The sequence below is a fragment of the Apium graveolens genome, chromosome 2 (genome assembly GCF_009905375.1).
Source record: "Apium graveolens cultivar Ventura chromosome 2, ASM990537v1, whole genome shotgun sequence".
Classification (NCBI taxonomy): domain Eukaryota; kingdom Viridiplantae; phylum Streptophyta; class Magnoliopsida; order Apiales; family Apiaceae; genus Apium; species Apium graveolens.
The window spans coordinates 68,826,933-68,845,076 of NC_133648.1; the positions used below are offsets into that span (position 1 = coordinate 68,826,933).

At 44.2% G+C, this 18,144-nt stretch overlaps 1 protein-coding gene across 2 annotated transcripts in view; it reads left to right on the forward strand.

The window, feature by feature from the left end:
* LOC141707506 (uncharacterized) overlaps positions 1 to 18,144 on the forward strand; it is a 31,667-nt gene that overhangs the window by 10,371 nt on the left and 3,152 nt on the right. The window lies entirely within an intron of this gene.

Genomic DNA, 18,144 nt, shown 5'->3' on the forward strand with positions numbered 1-18,144 from the left:
ATGAAATTGCAACACTAACTTATATTTAAATTTTAAATCTACTACAGTTTCCAATTTATATCATAGATAAATATTATATTTCACATTTTTTATCATCAGTGAACAATTAATAATACCTAGTTGTAGTTAATTTAATATAAAGAATAAGTGGGAGAACAAGGAGTAAACCATAGATAAGATACTTGCTTCGGAAACATAGATGACCATTGTAAAGAAATTCAAGCGAAGAACATATGCAAAGAAGACAAATATATCATTTTATCATAACAGAGGGAGTATTATCCTTTGCAATTAAATTCATATTTCACTCTATTATATAATACATAGTCCTTAAACTTCGTTATATGTATTACTCAGTGCCACTTGGAATAAACAAGGAAAAATAGACATTAACCAATTTGATATAATAGAGAGTTTGACACAGGCTAAACTGAGAAAAGGATTTATGCAATGGAGAGGTTGTTGGAGCTTGGAGGGTTTTGCACCAACAAATAGAGGCAATATTTCACAAAAGATCGATAGCTGCAACTAAAAAGTTTAGGGTGGTTTGATTAAAACTCTTATATGACTTTGGTCTTTCTTTTTTAATATTTGTTTATTTTTCCCTTTTCCAATTCTAAACCTTACAATGTTGCACTCAACAACTAGTATTGATTATTGTTAGTAATTTAGATGAGTATATTGTTGGGCTTGCTGAGCAGGCCTAACTCCACATTAGTATGATATTGTCCGCTTTGGGCCGAGCCCGCACGGGTTTGTTTTTGGGCACCTCCCAAAAGGCCTCATCCTAATTGGAGTTGTCTGACTGCTTATATTCTAGCAAACTGTCCCTCCCACAAACGATGTGGGACAACTCCTAACAATCTCCCCCTTCACACATCGGGCCCGACACCTGTCGGATCTGCCTCCCGATAGTGTGACCAGGCTCCCCCTCGACCCATACTGAAAGTCCATCTGGCTATCTGCTCCCCCTAGGCCTATACTGGAAGGCCCGTCTGCCTTTTCCTTGAGCCCATTCTGGGTAGCCCATCTGCCTCCTTTTAGGCCCATTCTGGAAGCCCAACTGAGATTGTTCAGGACCGTTACAACCTGAAGCTCTGATACCACTGGTTGGGCTTGCTAAGCACGCCTAACTCCACATTAGTATGATATTGTCCGCTTTGGGCCGAGCCCGCACAGATTTGTTTTTGGGCACCTCCCAAAAAGCCTTGTTCTAATTGGATTTGTCTGGCTGCTTATGGTTTGATCAAGGCTTTGTCAAACATGTATGAGAAGCCGTCTGCTGCAAATAAGGTGTATTTGATTCGCTTGTTAATTGCCACTGATAGGGTATAAGAGACCCGGCTAGGATTCAACCTGGATCTAAAAGATATCAGGCTCGATCGATGAACCGAGACCCCCCTCTCCCAGAACAATCAAATGGAGAGACCAGGCCCGGGTCCATCCCATGACCCGTATCCGGATTCAACCCGGGACCTGGACCATCTGCCTACTTGGATCCGGATCGGGGCCAAGACCACCATGAGGGGGGCCCCAGCAAACACATGCACATCCCACAACCCGCCAAGGAAGGGTACGTGGGCACGTGACGGTCACAGCTATTAACAACCAACACACCAGACAAGCACGACGCGTGTCAGAAGGCCGTTAGGACATCGTGGAGGTGGTCCTTCCCTGGACACGTGTAAGCAATCCCCCCAAGCCAGGCGTCCTCTGCTTCCAAGATCCAACGGCCCTGATTTAGAGGTAACAACCCCTAAACCCTACCTTTGGACTATAAATACCCCCAAGGCTGAAGGGTTTAGGGGTTAGAAAAATATCCACACTCTTGCACACTCACTCTCTCTCTCACACCCATACACACACATCAACCTTTCCATTACATACATACATCTTCATCTTCTCCAAAACCCTGTTCTTATTCTTACACCGGAGGCGCCGTGGGAGCCAAACCCCCCTTCCGGTGTTGTTTTGCTGGCGCCCAACCAGCAGCTACACCTCATTTATACCCAAAAGGTCCAGGAACGGCGTCGGACGGAGCCGCCCGCTCACCGGAGTTATCATTTGGCGCTAGAAGGAGGGCGCTCCATCCTTGGGCCTCGGTGCCCCTGTATTCATCTTCATCAGCAAACTCTTAAGAGAGTCCACTTTTAAGCCTATAAGAACACAAACAACCATACCCTTTCTTGGATATGAATGTTCATTTTAGCCACGTTTGTGTGAGCTCGTTACTTTAGGCCACGTTTGTGTGAGCCCGCTCTTGTTTGTTAAATTTTGGTTGTTTAGGGTTTGATAATCTTGATAGTCTTGAAGCCTGGGGTTTAATAGTCTTGATAATTTTAAAACCCAGAACTGTTTTAACTTGCATATTTTCTTTTGTGTCCTAGAGCCTGCTATTCTTGTTTAGTATTATTGTTAGCAGAGCCCAAAAAGTTTGTTTGCTGTTATTCTGGATTTTTTTTGTAATCTTCAAAAAATCAACCTCAGATCCACATTTGTATCCTCAAATCTTGGTCAGTTGTTTGTACAATTGTGGTAATGGCAAGAGCAGGAAAAAGTACGGCTTGTAGGCCCTCCGCCAGTACCCAGGTCCAGGATCAGGACCACTCTCAAGCTCATGAACCTGGGGGAGATCGAGAGACCCTCCAGGAGCAACCATTGACACAACACACCCCGGTCTTGGAAAGGCTAGTGACACCCCGGGATGCCAGAAATGTCATGGAGCTCAATCAGTACAAGTACACCAATGTTCCAATTGCAGAGGAGCACATGGCTAACTTAACAAGCAATGAACTTGCTGAAGCAATCAGGCTCTACAGAGATGAACAAGCCCGGCTCCAGATAAAATATGAGCAAGATGAAGAGCAAGAAGAGTCCGGGGATTCTCAGCAATCCAGGAGATCTGTCTTCGACCGAATTGGGGCCAAGGAAAAAAAGAGTCAGAAAGAGCCTAGTAAGAAGGAGACAGAAGCAACCAGAAAGAAAAAGTTAGAAGAAATCAGAGAACAGATAAGAAAGGAAGAAGAGGCCAAGCTGGAGCAAAAAATTCAGAAAAGAATGCAGCTGGAGGAGAGACTCCTAAGCTAAAACAAAAGGCAAAAGAACTCGGAGGGACCCTACCCCCGAGCTCATTTCTGACGACGAAGAGGGGGGCCAGAAGGATCTTAAAGACATGATTTATGAGCTCCAGAGAAAAATGGAGAAAGATTCCGGGTTGGAAGTTGGGGAGACCCTCACACCCTTCAGCCACTCCCTAAAAGCCATCCCTCGACAGAAAAATCTCAAGCATTACAACTTCGACTCTTTCGATGGATTGGGGGATCCGGAAGAGCACCTCAACTACTTTGAACAGATAGCTCAGATATATTATTACAACGACTTAACCAAATCCAGATTTTTCGCCTCGACCCTCAAAAGGGGGGCTCAAAGATGGTTCAGCAGGATCCCATCAAGAAGCATTCACTCCTGGAAAGAATTCAGAGGAGCCTTCCTTAGAAGATTCAGAGCCAATAAGACACATGAAATGCACATGTGTCACCTGGAAACAATCCGCCAGTATGATAATGAAGCACTCTCAACTTATATGCGGAGATTCCAGGAAGCCATCAACAAAGTCTCGAATCTAGATGAAAGGGAGGCTCTAAGCATATTTCGAAGGAACCTGGATCCAGAACACAATGAGAGGTACATTGTAGAGTTGATAAACAAAGAGCCACAAAGCCTGACCGCTGCCTACTCATGGCAGCCCGGTTCATAAAAGAAACAGACGTTCTCCAGGCGATGAGAATGACTCGGAATGGAGGAACCAGGAACAAATCTTCTGATGACCGACCGAAAGGGGTACCATCAGGAGAAAAAGTTCAAACAAAGCAACCAAACCCAACAGACAAATGTTGTACAAAACACTCCAATATTTCAAAGGTTGGGTCCTAAGACGGAATCCAAAAGCGATCCCGGTCCACCTAGGCAAGCAAGAGAGCCTAGGCAAGAGCCAGAGTGGACACCATTAAACAGGATCCGGGAAGAAATACTGAAGGAGATCAAGGGAAAGCCATTCTATTATCCTCCAAAGCCAATGCAGACTCCCCCGGAAAGCAGGCCTTACAACAGGCAGTGCGACTATCATGAAACCCATGGGCACAAAACTGAAAATTGTCTCTCTTTAAAATACTTCATTGAAGATCAAGTCAAGAAAGGCAACCTGAATCAATACATCTCAAGGGAGACAAATCAGAGAGAAGAAAGGCAAAGAAAAGGTAAGAATGTAGTAAATGTGGTCCTAGGAGGGTCACACTCTCCCCCTAGGAGCCCGGGCTCAGGAGATGAAGTGTTCTCCGTCCAATCCTACCCGGAGATGATGATCTCATTCAGCAGCAAGAATTATGAAGGGGTTAACCCGAATCACACCGAAGCCTTGGTGGTAACACTTGATATTTTTGACAACGAAGTAAGAAGGATGCTGATAGACAATGGATCTTCAGTAAACATACTCTTCAAGCATATTGTGGACAGGATGAAGCTTGGGAGCGTACGCTCCAATGAATGCCAATAGGACCCTCTGTATGGGTTCGGGAACAACTTGGTCCCGATCCAGGGAACCTTATACCTGCCGGTCATATTCGGATCGGCCCCAAACCAAGTTACCCATGTGATAAAGTTCTACGTGATCAATACTCCCCCTTCCTACAACGGCATAATAGGCCGCTCAGCCCTGACGAGGATCCAAGCAATCACCTCCATATTACACTTGAAAATCAAATTCCCAACTCCAACCGGGGTAGGAGAAATCAAAGGAGACTATGAGGTAGCTGAAAGATGTTATAGCCAGGCTCTGCTAATAGCTGAAACCCATCAAGACAACAAGAGAAATGCCGTGGTACTCCGGAAACAGCAAAGTATTAAGAAACATCGCCCCCACTCAAGGGATGATGCGAGAAAAGAAGTTCAGATCATAGAGTCCCTCTCAGATCCAAAAGCAACCAAACCAAGCTCAGAAGAGCAAAAAAGCAACCAAGTCACAGAAGAGATTGAATTGAGCCTAAGCCTTGGCCAACCCAACCCTACTGTGCAAGAAACCAACCCTGAAAAAATTGAAGTAGGGGAAAGCAACCAAAAAGAGATGATAGCCCAGGGTCAAATCTATATGAAGAAGAACACAGAGGCCCGGATCCAGCAGTTGGTATCAAATATGGACCAATCCAAGATAGAGGCCGCTGTAGAAACGGAAACAATTCTGATCAATGCAAGCGATCCTTCCAAGAGGATAAAGATAGGGTCCGGGCTCGAGGCTAATTTCAGAAAAGACCTGGTATCACTACTACAAGGGTACTCTGATATATTTGCTTGGACCCCAAGAGACATGCCCGGGTTGGATGAATCCATAGCAATGCACAGCTTAGACGTCAACCCAGAGAGGAAACCAGTCAAGCAAAAGAGAAGAAATTTTGCCCCAGAGAGGCAGAAAGCAATAAATGAGGAAATTGAAAAACTACTTAAAACAGGGATAATATGCGGAGTTAAGTACCCAGAATGGTTGGCAAATGTTGTGATGGTGAAAAAAGCAAACGGGAAATGGAGAATGTGTATCGACTACATAGACTTGAACAGTGCATGCCCCAAAGACCCCTACCCCTTGCCAAACATTGATCAATTGATCGACGCAACATCCGGGAACGTAATGCTAAGTTTCATGGACGCCTACTCGGGGTACAACCAGATAAAGATGAATCCCAAGGATATCCTAAAGACAGCCTTCATCACCCACAGGGCGGTTTATGCCTATGTGATGCTGCCTTTCGGATTGACTAATGCAGGAACAACATATCTAAGAGCAATGAATAAAATCTTCAAACACCAGATTGGAAAGAACCTGGAATCATATGTCGACGACATGATTGCAAAGTCTATAAGCATCCCCGGGCACATAGGAGACCTGAGAGAATGCTTCGACAACTTGAGAAAATACTCACTCAGGCTCAATCCAGAAAAGTGCACATTCGGAGTAGGGGCAGGAAAATTCCTTGGATTCATGATAAGCAACCGAGGAATTGAAGCCAACCCAGAAAAGATAAAGGCAATCCAGAAAATGAAACCTCCCAGAACACAAAAAGATGTGCAGAAGCTAGCAGGGTCACTGGCTGCACTCAGAAGATTCATCTCAAAGTTAGCCGAGAGATGCCTACCCTTCTTTGACCTGTTAAAAGGAGCAACCAACAAGAGAGAAGTTAATTGGAGCCCAGAATGCCAAAGCGCATTTGAAGAAATCGAAAGGTACCTTTCTCAACCCCCTGTGTTAACCAAAGCCCAACCCGGGGAGCCCATATCCCTTTACCTATCAGCAGGGGCCCTGGCAGTTGGAGCAACCTTGATCAGGGAAGATAATGGCAAACAGCAACCAGTTTATTATGTGAGGCAAGTGCTAAAAGATGCGGAGACCTGGTACCCGAGGCTAGAAAAGTTTGCTTTTGCCTTGGTCACAACATCCAGGAAGCTCAGGCACTACTTCCAGGGAAGGGAGATACGGGTTGTAACTAACCAACCCTTAAGGAAGATAATACACAAGCCAAATATCTCAGGAAGATTGGTAAATTGGGCAGTCGAGCTGAGTCAGTTCAACTTGAGTTTCATTCCAAGAACAGCAATCAAAGCCCAGGCTCTAGCTGATTTCATCATAGAATGTAATTTCCCGGAAGAAGAGACTGTGCCCATGAGCATTGACCCTGAGAGAAACACTGATCAAGACGTAGGAGCCTGGGCTCTCAAAGTTGATGGTTCTTCAACAAATGAAAGATCAGGAGCCAGACTCATCCTAAAGAGCCCAGAAGGATTCACAATCCAAACAGCAATCTCCTTTGGCTTCTCAGCAACAAACAACCAGGCAGAGTACGAGGCCTTGATTGCAGGGTTGAAGCTAGCAAAAACACTCAGGATCCAGGATCTCAAAATCTACAGCGACTCCCAGATCGTGGTAAAGCAAACAAACGGCGAGTACATAGCCAAGGATCCAGTTCTAGCCAAGTACCAGGCTCTGGTCCAAAGCTACCTCGCCTTGATACCAAAAACTCAAGTCATCCAAATGTGCAGAGAGGAGAATTCAGAAGCTGATACACTATCTAAACTTATTCAAAATTCAACAGACCTGGATTGCTCCGTCTACTTCGAAGAATTGCAGAAACCAAGCATAGAAGCTGAAGTGGTCATGGAAATAGACAACAGTCCGAATTGGATGACTCCATTTATTAACTACCTGGAGACGGGAGAGCTCCCGGAAGATAAAGGGAAGGCTCAAAGGTTAAAAGCCAAAGCTTCAAAATTTTTAATCGAAGAGGGTATACTCTATCGCCGGACCTTCTCCTCCCCAATCCTGAAGTGCATAGGCCCAGGAGAGGCACAGTACTGTCTCATGGAAGTTCATGAAGGAATATGCAGGGATCATATGTCCGCAAATGCCCTAGCTCACAAAATCATAAGACAAGGGTACTACTGGCCTACTATCCACCAGGATGCAATAGAATTCGTGAAAAAATGCAAGGAATGCCAGCTTTTCAGTTATGGTTTCTCTAGTTCAATTATTCTACTGGTGACCCGGATGAGCCCAGTCCTACCTTCTTCAGTCTTGTCACCAATCCCATTTGCTGTATGGGGCATTGATATCATGGGACCATTCCCCAGGGCCAGAGGAGACCTCAGGTACTTCCTAGTCTCAATTGATTATATGACAAAATGGGTAGAAGCAAAGGCTATGAGAACAATAAACCAGCAAGATCACATCAAATTCATGGACGACATTCTGATGAGGTTCGAGATCCCGAGAGTACTGGTTTCAAATAATGGTCCACAGTTCGTTGGTTCAGAATTCGAATCCTACCTTCAAGAACGGGGCATCCGGCATAAGAAATCATCTGTAGCCTACCCTCAAGGGAATGGCCAAGTGGAAGTAACCAATCGAATACTTCTCAGGGGAATTGAGAAGAGGCTCAGGGAAAGCAAAACCAAATGGCCGGAAGAATTGCCTAATGTACTCTGGGCATACAGAACAAGCCCCCGAACAAGCACAGGAGAAACCCCCTTCAAACTGGCCTATGGAACTGAAGCTATGCTACCAATTGAAGAAGGATCCCCATCCCATCGAGCAATCAATTTTGATGAGATAGCGAATGAGGGGCTCAGAACAAATATTGAGCTAATTGACGAAGTCCGAGACCAGGCGGTGGCAAGAATGGAAAAGTATAAGGAGAAAACAAAAGAGCACTTCAGTAAGAAGTCCCGGGTCAAAAACTTTCAAGTTGGAGACTTGGTCCTTCGAAACACGAAAGCTTCAGATCCCACAAAGAGTGGGAAGCTAATGCCAAGGTGTGAAGGCCCATACAAAGTCAAGGAAGTTCTAAGGCCAGGAACATACAAGCTCATGAACATGGATGAGTCTGAAATACCAAATACATGGCATGGACTCAGGCTCAGAAAATTTTACCAGAAGAAGAAGCAACCAAAAGCAACCAAAACTTGTAGCCTACGGCAAGCAACCAACCTATGATCCCATATTTTGTATGAAGAAAATTTCAAGTCAATGAAAAGAATTTTCCTTTCTTAGAAAGTTATTACTTTTAAATTACTAGTAAACAAAGCAAAAATCAATCCAGATATAGTCTCATAACCGGATTCAAAGCAAAAAACAAAGCAACCACTATTTGCTTGGAAAAAATCTAAGTAATAGAGCAATCATCAACCCGGGCGGGTATCATGCCCGGATTGAAAGCAAAAAACCAACCCGGATAAGCATTCGAATCCGGATTGGTAACAATCATTATGTACTCATATTTTCTAAGTACACAAAGCAAACAAGCAAACAAGCAAACATCAAACCGGGTTGGTATCATACCCGGACTACAAGTGAATTTGAAAGCAAAAACCAACCCGGATAAGCATTCGAATCTGGATTGGAAACAACCATTATGTATTCATATTTTCTAAGTACATAAAGCAAACAAGCATACATCAACCCGGGTGGGAATTATACTCGGATCGAAAGCAATTTCAAAATCAAATATCAAAAACGATAAGCATTCGAATCTGGATTGATATACTACAGCAAAAACAAAGTCAACCCGGATAAGGCTTCATACCCGGAACAACCCGGATATAAAACCAATCCGGATTGGGGGCCTCAGCCACAGCCCGGATCAAGAGCATTTGTGCAAGGATCCAGACAACTCATAAAAACGAAAACTACAGATGGAAACAAAAGCAAATATTTTTTGATTGAAGAAAAGGTCAAAGCAACGACAGTAAAATTAAAAAGCAGGATCCGGATTGCCATCAATCCGGAACAAATTCAAATATTACAAACAACCCAAGTTTAAGTACGAAAATCACAAATCCTAGCAAAAGTAAAATTACAGGGCTGGGCCCGAGAAGCCTATCAATGCTGGTCCGGATCTAAAGGAAGCTGGGGGTTGGACCGTCATAGGGTTCCGATTCCCCTTGACCCTGCTCAACTGCAGCCTTCGCAGCTAGGAACTCCTGGATAAAGCTCTCCCAGGATGCCAAGGGGTCGTTCTTGATGTGACGTTCGGCAACGACCCAGGATCTGCGGACCTCGGGCACCCCGGCCTGGGCAACCTCAAAGTCATAAACATCACTGGCCTTGAATTCGGCAATTATAGCCTCCTTGTTCAAGTTTTCCTTGGCAGCGAGTTCGGCTTTGAGCCTCTCTACTTCTTTGGCAAGCCCCTCAGCCTGGTCCTCAGACTCCTTCAGTTTCTCGTTTAACCCGGATTCCACCACCCGGAATCCCTCCCGGGCTTCCTCCAGCTCTCCCTGCAGAGTATCCGCCCGTATCTTCTCGGTATTGGTCCGGTTATTGGCCTCCCGGACCTCCGTATAGGCAACATCTGAGCAGATAGATATGGCACTACCGAGCTGAAAAAAGACAGAAATTAACTAACTACAGAACAAAATGGGGGGCACAACCCGGAACCAAAAGCATGGAAATTTTGGATACCTGCCCCCATTGCCCGGTGACCCTCTTCAAGGCAGCAGTCATGCTGTATCCCTCAACCTCCTCATAGTCATCTTGGGAAGGAATACTAGACATGAACCCGGCTAGGTCAATCAGGCTCTTTGTCCCTATTTCGATAAGACCCCCGTCCGGGCCCTTCCCATCCGAATCACAAATGACCCGGTCAGCGACGACAGCTTTTCCGCGGGGAGGCTTCCCCGGGGCGGACTTCCTTTTCTTTGAAGGAGGGACCTCAGAGATCTCCTGGACATCCGGGTCCTCGTTCAAGGCCGCGTCGCCCGGACTGGGCACGTTCCGGGGGGCGGAAGACTCGGCACCACCCTCGGCATCCGCAGATCCGGATCCGGATCCGGTCCCAGGGGCCCCTTTTGTTGTCTTATAGGCCAATCCCAGAGAGTTGAAAGCTGCTGCATAAGCTGAAGTAGACATTATCGCTCTGAATGAAGGGTTGTAATGCGGCAAACCTGCAAAATGGGAGAAGAGAACTATCAGGACGGGATAAATATACTGGACAAAGCGACCAAAACCGGAAGGAAAATACTACAGTAAACCCGGGTCAAGGGACAACAAAGCAAAATGTACTATGATCCGGATCATGGGAAAACATTTCAATCAAACAAGCTACAAGTAAAAAAGCAAACTGGACGTTGATCCGGGTCATCAGGCAAAACAAGAGACTCGGATCAAAGGCCAGGCAAGGATTCCATAAAAACTAGCTACAAGTAAAAAGAAAAAAGAAACATAATCCGGATCGTCAAGCAGGGCGAGGGACCTGGATCACAGGCAGCATAGATTAAAGAAAAACTTACATCCAAGTTGGAAAAGCAATTTATGATTCATAAAAGTATCCCGGGTTGGCTAGAACCCGAGACGATCACAGAACTTCCTCATTTGATCTACCGCCTCCCCTTCTAAGATCTCCGAATTGAATTTTGTGTTGACTTCCCCAGTTTTAAAATAAGGGAGAAATTCTAAGTCAAAGCCTTTTAACATAAGGATCTCCCCGTTCCAGTGCTTTAAAGAGGTCTGGTGCATGACCGGTTTAGACCTACCCGGACCAAAGCCACATTCTGCTGCCCGGAACTAAGCTCATAAAATGGTTTCTGACTTGATCGGGAAAGGTAGAAAATCTGATGGAACAATTTGAAAGTGGGCAGGAGCCCGGCCTTGTTGCAGCAAGCTATGAACCAGGTCATAGATTTAATTCCGTTTGGGGTTATTTGCATTGGGGATATTTTGAAGACGTACTTGCACAAATGTTTGATAAAAATGTGGCCGCGAGGGCTCCACCCGGATCTTAAGTGCTCCAACCAAACCGGAACGAAGCCATCTGAGGGTCGGTGGAAAATCCTCTCATGAGGTTCCGACCACCTCCACGCAATATCAGGAGTTAACTGAAATGCGGCCCGGATTGCTTTATCCATGTCGGCCGGGTCAGCCTCCGCATAAAAGTCCTTCAGTTGGTAATGATCTCGGCTAATCCCGAACGAAGCAAAAGCATCTTCTAGGGCACCCTGATCATACACTCCCGGGTGACCGTCCTCATGCCTCTCTTACCTGACCCGGACATAGTAAATGCTATTGTCGAACTTGTTAGGTTTCCTCACAAAGTGGTATTTGATGTTCGACCAACGGCCTTCTGGTGTAAAGATAACCGAGTTCTCCGGAAGCCTCTTGAACCGGAAGCTCGTAATTGTTCCCACAGATCCGGACCCTTTCCTCACTATCTCGCCCCGGATCTGTTCTCTACCAGATGAATCCAGATCACTCTCTTCGTCAGAAAAGTTGGGGTAGCAGTTATAGACTCTCCTAGCCCGCTCCTTGGTCCGGACCATATACCTATTAAAATGAAGGTCAGTAAGCCTGGACCCTACAGATTTTGTTTGTTTTACTAAGCGGTCCGGATCAGGTACGTTATGTTAGTTCTACCATAACCTAATGATCCGGACCACCAATGCAAGTCCAACCCGGAAAAACATCAACGATCCGGATCATGTTAACTACAATCCAAAAAACCAAACCACCATGGACCCGGATCTTGATGGCAAATACCCAGATCCGGATCCATAGCAGCCAAAAACTTAAAACCAAACCCATGTACCCGGATCCTCATGGCAAACACCCAGACCCGGATCCAAACCAACCAAACACAAATTACAAATCCTAAGGCATGCAATTCTACCCAAGTATACTAAACCGGATCCGGATCTGATACCCCCTACCCGGGTCCAAGCAAAAACCCTCAACCAAAAACAACATCTTGAAGAATCAAATACCAAAACATATGAGTTTTTATATATACACACATAGACACGCGAAGAACAGCATAGCGAACCCAGAAAAATCCAACCAAAAATAATCAAAATCGGACCAAACGAAACAGAAAATCTACAGATCTAAACATAAAAACCACAAAACAACAATACCCACCACAAAAAAAGACTAAAGAGGCCAACTTGTACCTACAATTCGTGAATGACAAACAAAACTCGAGCATGCATCAATTCAAAGAAAAAGCACAAAACCGAAAATAAAAAGGTAAGAAGGAAGGCTTACAGATTGGTCGAAGACGAGAGCAAGGAAAGACCGAACAGCGATGAAAAATCAACCAACAAAAACCCCAAAGCTCCGAAAGATTTCCAAGGAAATTAAGAGAGAAAAGAGAAAGAAGATGCGCCTTTTCGTTTTTGGGAGAGAATAAAAAAGAAAATGAAAGAGGGGCTCAGCCTTTTATAGGCACAAGAGGGAGCAGAGCAGTCCCTGCCACGTGGCAGGACATGATTGGCCCGAGAAGCAGTTACAGAAATACTTAAAAGCAAATATATATATATATATATCTATATATATATATAGATATATATATATATTATACATTTAAACTCATTTACAGCCCACAATGATTATGGACCGATTTTCAAGGGAATAACTGTCAAAATTTTAAATTCATTGGAGGGAAAAAAGCCAAAAAACGTTACAAATTCCACAATCTACCAGGGTCTGCAACCCCCTACCCGGATCATGAAGACCTACCCGGAAAGAAGGAATCCGGATCTGGGAGATATCAAAGATCCAAGAAATCTCCTCAAGACATTCCTTCTCTACCTTAATCCGGATTGGTATCTACTACACCAGATCCGCATTGGGGGCAACCAGGAGCAGATTTTCTAAGTCATCAACTATTCTACCTTAATCCGGACTGGCATCTACTACACCAGATCCAGATTAGGGGCAACCAGGAGCAGAAATTTTTCTGTCATCAACTATTCTACCTTAATCCGGATTGGCATTTACTACACCAGATCCGGATTGGGGGGCAACCAGGAGCATAAATTTTTGTCAACTATTCTACCTTAATCCGGACTGGCATCTACTACACCAGATCCGGAATTAGGGGCAACCAGGAGCAGAAATTTTTCTAATTCAACTATTCTGCCTTAATCCGGATTGGCATCTACTACACCAGATCCGGATTGGGGGCAACCAGGAGCAGAAATTTTTCTCCTAAGGCAACAACTATGTGATTCTACTCTACTCCCCCATACAGAAAACTTGCATAAGGGAGTCGGGGGCAAATGATAGGGTATAAGAGACCCGGCTAGGATTCAACCTGTATCTAAAGGATATCAGGATTGATCGATGAACCGAGACCCCCCTCTCCCAGAACAATCAAATGGAGAGACCAGGCCCGGGTCCATCCCACGACCCGGATCCGGATTCAACCTGGGACCTGGACCTGGACCATCTGCCTACCTGGATCCGGATCGGGGCCAAGACCACCATGAGGGGGGTCCCAGCAAACACATGCACATCCCACAACCCGCCAAGGAAGGGTACATGGGCACGTGACGATCATAGCTATCAACAACCAACACACCAGACAAGCACGGCGCGTGTCAGAAGGCCGTTAGGACATCCTGGAGGTGGTCCTTCCCTGGACACGTGTAAGAAATCCCCCCAAGCCAGGCGTCCTCTGCTTCCAAGATCCAACGGCCCTGATTTAGAGGTAACAACCCCTAAACCCTACCTTTGGACTATAAATACCCCCAAGGCTGAAGGGTTTAGGGGTTAGAAAAATATCCAAACTCTTGCACACTCACTCTCTCTCTCACACCCATACACACACAACAACCATTCCATTACATACATACATCTTCATCTTCTCCAAAACCCTGTTCTTATTCTTACACCGGAGGCGCCGTGGGAGCCAAACCCCCCTTCCGGTGTTGTTTTGCAGGCGCCCAACCAGCAGCTACACCTCATTTATACCCAGAAGGTCCAGGAACGACGTCGGACGGAGCCGCCCTCTCACCGGAGTTATCAGTCACTAGATTGAATGAAGGCCATTGTGTTGCTGATCATGTGAACGAATTTAATTCTATCCTAGCAGGATTGGCATCGGTGGATATTAAATTCGATGATGAAGTACAAGCCTTATTGTTGGCATCCTCATTACCAGACAGTTGGTCAGGATTTGTCACTACTATAAGTAATTCATCTGGAAGCGGTAAGATGACTTTTGATGGAGTTCGAGATTCGATTCTTGGAGAAGATATTCGTAGGAGAAACTCAGGAGAGTCGTCAGATTCCTTGTTGAGTGCTGAGAGTAGAGGTAGAAAGTTCGAAAAGGGGCAGAATAAGGGGCGTAGCAGATCGAAGTCACAGAAGAGAGGACAATGCAAAGATCGCAAGGATATTGTTTGTTGGAATTATCAGAAGAAGGGTCACTTCAGGATTCAGTACACGGCTCCCGCGGCTCCAAAAGGAAAGAGTAAAGAGGATAATTCAGCTAACGTAGTTGAAGAAGTGGAGGATGATGATGCTTTGATTTGTTGTGTTGAATGTTCAGTTGAATCATGGGTTATGGATTCTGGTGCATCATTCCATGCTACCCCTTGCAAAGATTTAATGTTAAATTTCAGAGTTGGAAATTTTGGTAAAGTTCGTCTTGCTGATGATGAGACTTTGGATATTGCGGGCATGGGAGATATTAATCTCAGAACCTCTTTGGGAACTAGCTGGACGTTGAAAGATGTAAGGTACATTCCTGGACTGAAGAAGATGTTATCTGTGGGTCAGTTAGATAAGGAAGGGTATCGAGTTACTTTCGGAGACGGACAGTGGAAGGTTATAAAGGGGAATCTAGTCATTGCTCGTGGAGAGAAAAAGGGGACTTTATACATTGTTGAACAATCTAGCTATGAAGCAAATGCAGTTGCTGATGAGATTGAGTCTTCAACTTTGTGGCACCAAAGGCTTGGTCATATGAGTGAAAAAGGTATGAAGTTGTTAACTTCGAAGGGGAAGATTCCAGAGTTGAAGAATGTGGAAGTTGGATTCTGTGAGCCATGTGTTCTTGGAAAGCAGAAACGTGTTACTTTTGTAAAATCAGGGAGGACCCCCAAAGCTAAGAAGTTAGAGCTAGTTCATACAGATGTATATGGTCCAACAACAGTTGCGTCGTTGGGTGGATCTCGCTACTATGTCACTTTCATTGATGATTCCACTAGAAAGATATGGGTTTATTTTTTGAAGAATAAATCAGATGTGTTTGCTACTTTCAAGAAGTGGAAGACTGAAGTTGAAAATCAGACCAGTTTAAAAGTGAAGAGTTTGATGTCAGATAATGGAGGTGAATACAGTAGTGATGAGTTTAAAAGTTATTGCACGAAATTTGGGATTAGAATGATTAAAACTATTCCAGAGACACCACAACAGAATGGTGTTACAGAGCGCATGAATAGAACCTTGAATGAGAGGGCCAAGAGTATGAGATTACATGCAGGGTTGCCAAAAATGTTTTGGGCTGATGCAGTTAGCACAGCTGCGTATCTCATAAATAGAGGACCTTCAAGTCCTTTGGGGTTCAAGATTCCTGAAGAAGAGTGGCAGGAAAAAGAGGTAAATCTTTCACACTTCTGAGTTTTTGGTTGTGTTTCTTATGTGCGTGTTAAAGATTCTGACAGGGACAAGCTTGATCCGAAAGCAAAGAAGTGTATCTTTATTGGTTATGGCTCAGATGATATGGGTTACCGTTTCCGGGATGAGCTGACTAAGAAGGTCGTTAGAAGTAGAGATGTTACTTTTAATGAGAATGTAGTGTATAAGGATAAGCTTGTAGTCGATTCTGAGTTTACAAAGGAACAACCTGAGAAAGAGGAAGCAGTGCTTAAAGATATTACAGAAATAGATCTTGCAGGAAATAGTCCGAAGAATGTTGATGACAGGGTTCCAGTAACTCCACAAACTGAGGTAAGAAAATCTAGCAGAAGTGTGAGGCCACCACAAAGATATTCTCCTTCAGCATATTATATGTTATTGACCGAGGACGGGGAGCCTCAGTGTTATTCAGAGGCAGTACAAGTGGATGATTCAGTTCAGTGGAAATCAGCCATGGATGAGGAGATGAGTTCTCTTGAGAAGAATGAGACTTGGTCTTTAATAGAGTTACCAGTAGGAAAGAAGGCTTTACAGAATAAGTGGGTGTTCAGGATCAAAGAAGAACATGATGGCAGCAAGATATACAAGGCAAGGTTAGTAGTCAAGGGTTATCAACAGAAAAAGGGTATTGACTATATCGATATATTTTCTCCCGTTGTTAAGATGACTACAGTTAGAATTGTGCTAAGTATTGTGGCTGCAGAAGAGTTACATCTAGAGCAACTAGATGTTAAGACTGCGTTCTTACATGGTGATCTTGAGGAAGACATCTACATGGTTCAGTCAGAGGGATTTCAGGTAGCTGGGAAAGAAAACCTTGTTTGCAAGCTTATAAAAAGCTTGTATGGTTTAAAGCAAGCACCGAGACAATGGTACTTGAAGTTTGACAGCTTTATGATGAAGAATGGGTACACGAGGAGTGCTATGGATCATTGTTGTTTCTTTAAACAGTTTGATTCATCTTATATCATATTGTTGTTGTATGTTGATGACATGTTGATAGCAGGATCAAATATGAGGGAAATCAACAGGTTAAAGAGATAGATGTCTGAGGAGTTTGAGATGAAGGATATGGGTGCGGCAAAACAAATACTTGGTTTGAGCATAATAAGGGATAAAACTGAAGGTACTTTAAAATTATCTCAAGAGAAGCATGTTGAGAAATTGTTACAGAAATTCAGTGTCCAGGATGCGAAGACCAGAAGTACACCGTTGGCGAGTCACTTTAATCTCACAAAGAAGCAATCACCTAAAACGGATGAAGGCAAGAAAGATATGGCTAAAGTTCCTTATGCATCTGCAGTTGGCAGTTCAATGTATGCTATGGTGTGTACAAGGCCAGACATTGCTCATGCAGTGGGAGTTGTTAGCAGATTTATGTCTAATCCAGGAAGAGAGCATTGGGAAGCAGTCAAGTGGTTGTTACGCTACTTGAAAGGCACATCCAAGGTTGCACTATGTTTCAGTAAGAAAGATGTTATATTGGAAGGGTTTTCTGATGCAGATTTGGGTGGATGTTTGGACACAAGAAAAAGTACAACGGGTTATATTTTCACTTTGGGTGGCACCGCAGTTAGTTGAATGTCTCGACTTCAAAAGAGTGTTGCTCTTTCAACCACAGAAGCAGAATATATGGCTATTTCTGAAGCTAGCAAGGAGATGATTTGGTTGAAGAATTTTCTTGAGGAGTTGGGAAAGAAACAGGCGGACAGTGCTTTGTATAGCGACAGTCAGAGTGCTATTCATCTTGCGAAGAATCCCGTGTTTCATGCTAGGACGAAGCATATTCAGCTGAGATATCACTTTACAAGAGAGTTGATAAGCAATGGTACTTTGCCCTTAAAGAAAATCCTTGGTTCAAAGAATCCTGCAGATATGTTGACTAAGGTGGTTACGAATGAAAAGTTGAAGCTTTGCGTAGCTTCAACTGGCCTTCAGAATTGATTGATGAGAAGGCGCTGCACTAGTTAGAGTTATTGATTGAAGAATTGATTTTACTAGACTTACAAGAGTGAAGTGAAGATTGGCCAGACTCCAAGTGGGAGATTGTTGGGTTTTGTGGAGTCTATTAATTAAGCCCATGAAAATAGACTATTCAGATTCAGATTAGTTTATGGATTAGTCTACTTTTCAGATTTGGACTGTAATTTTGATTGAGGCCTAGTTTCTTCTCTTATAAATACTCATGT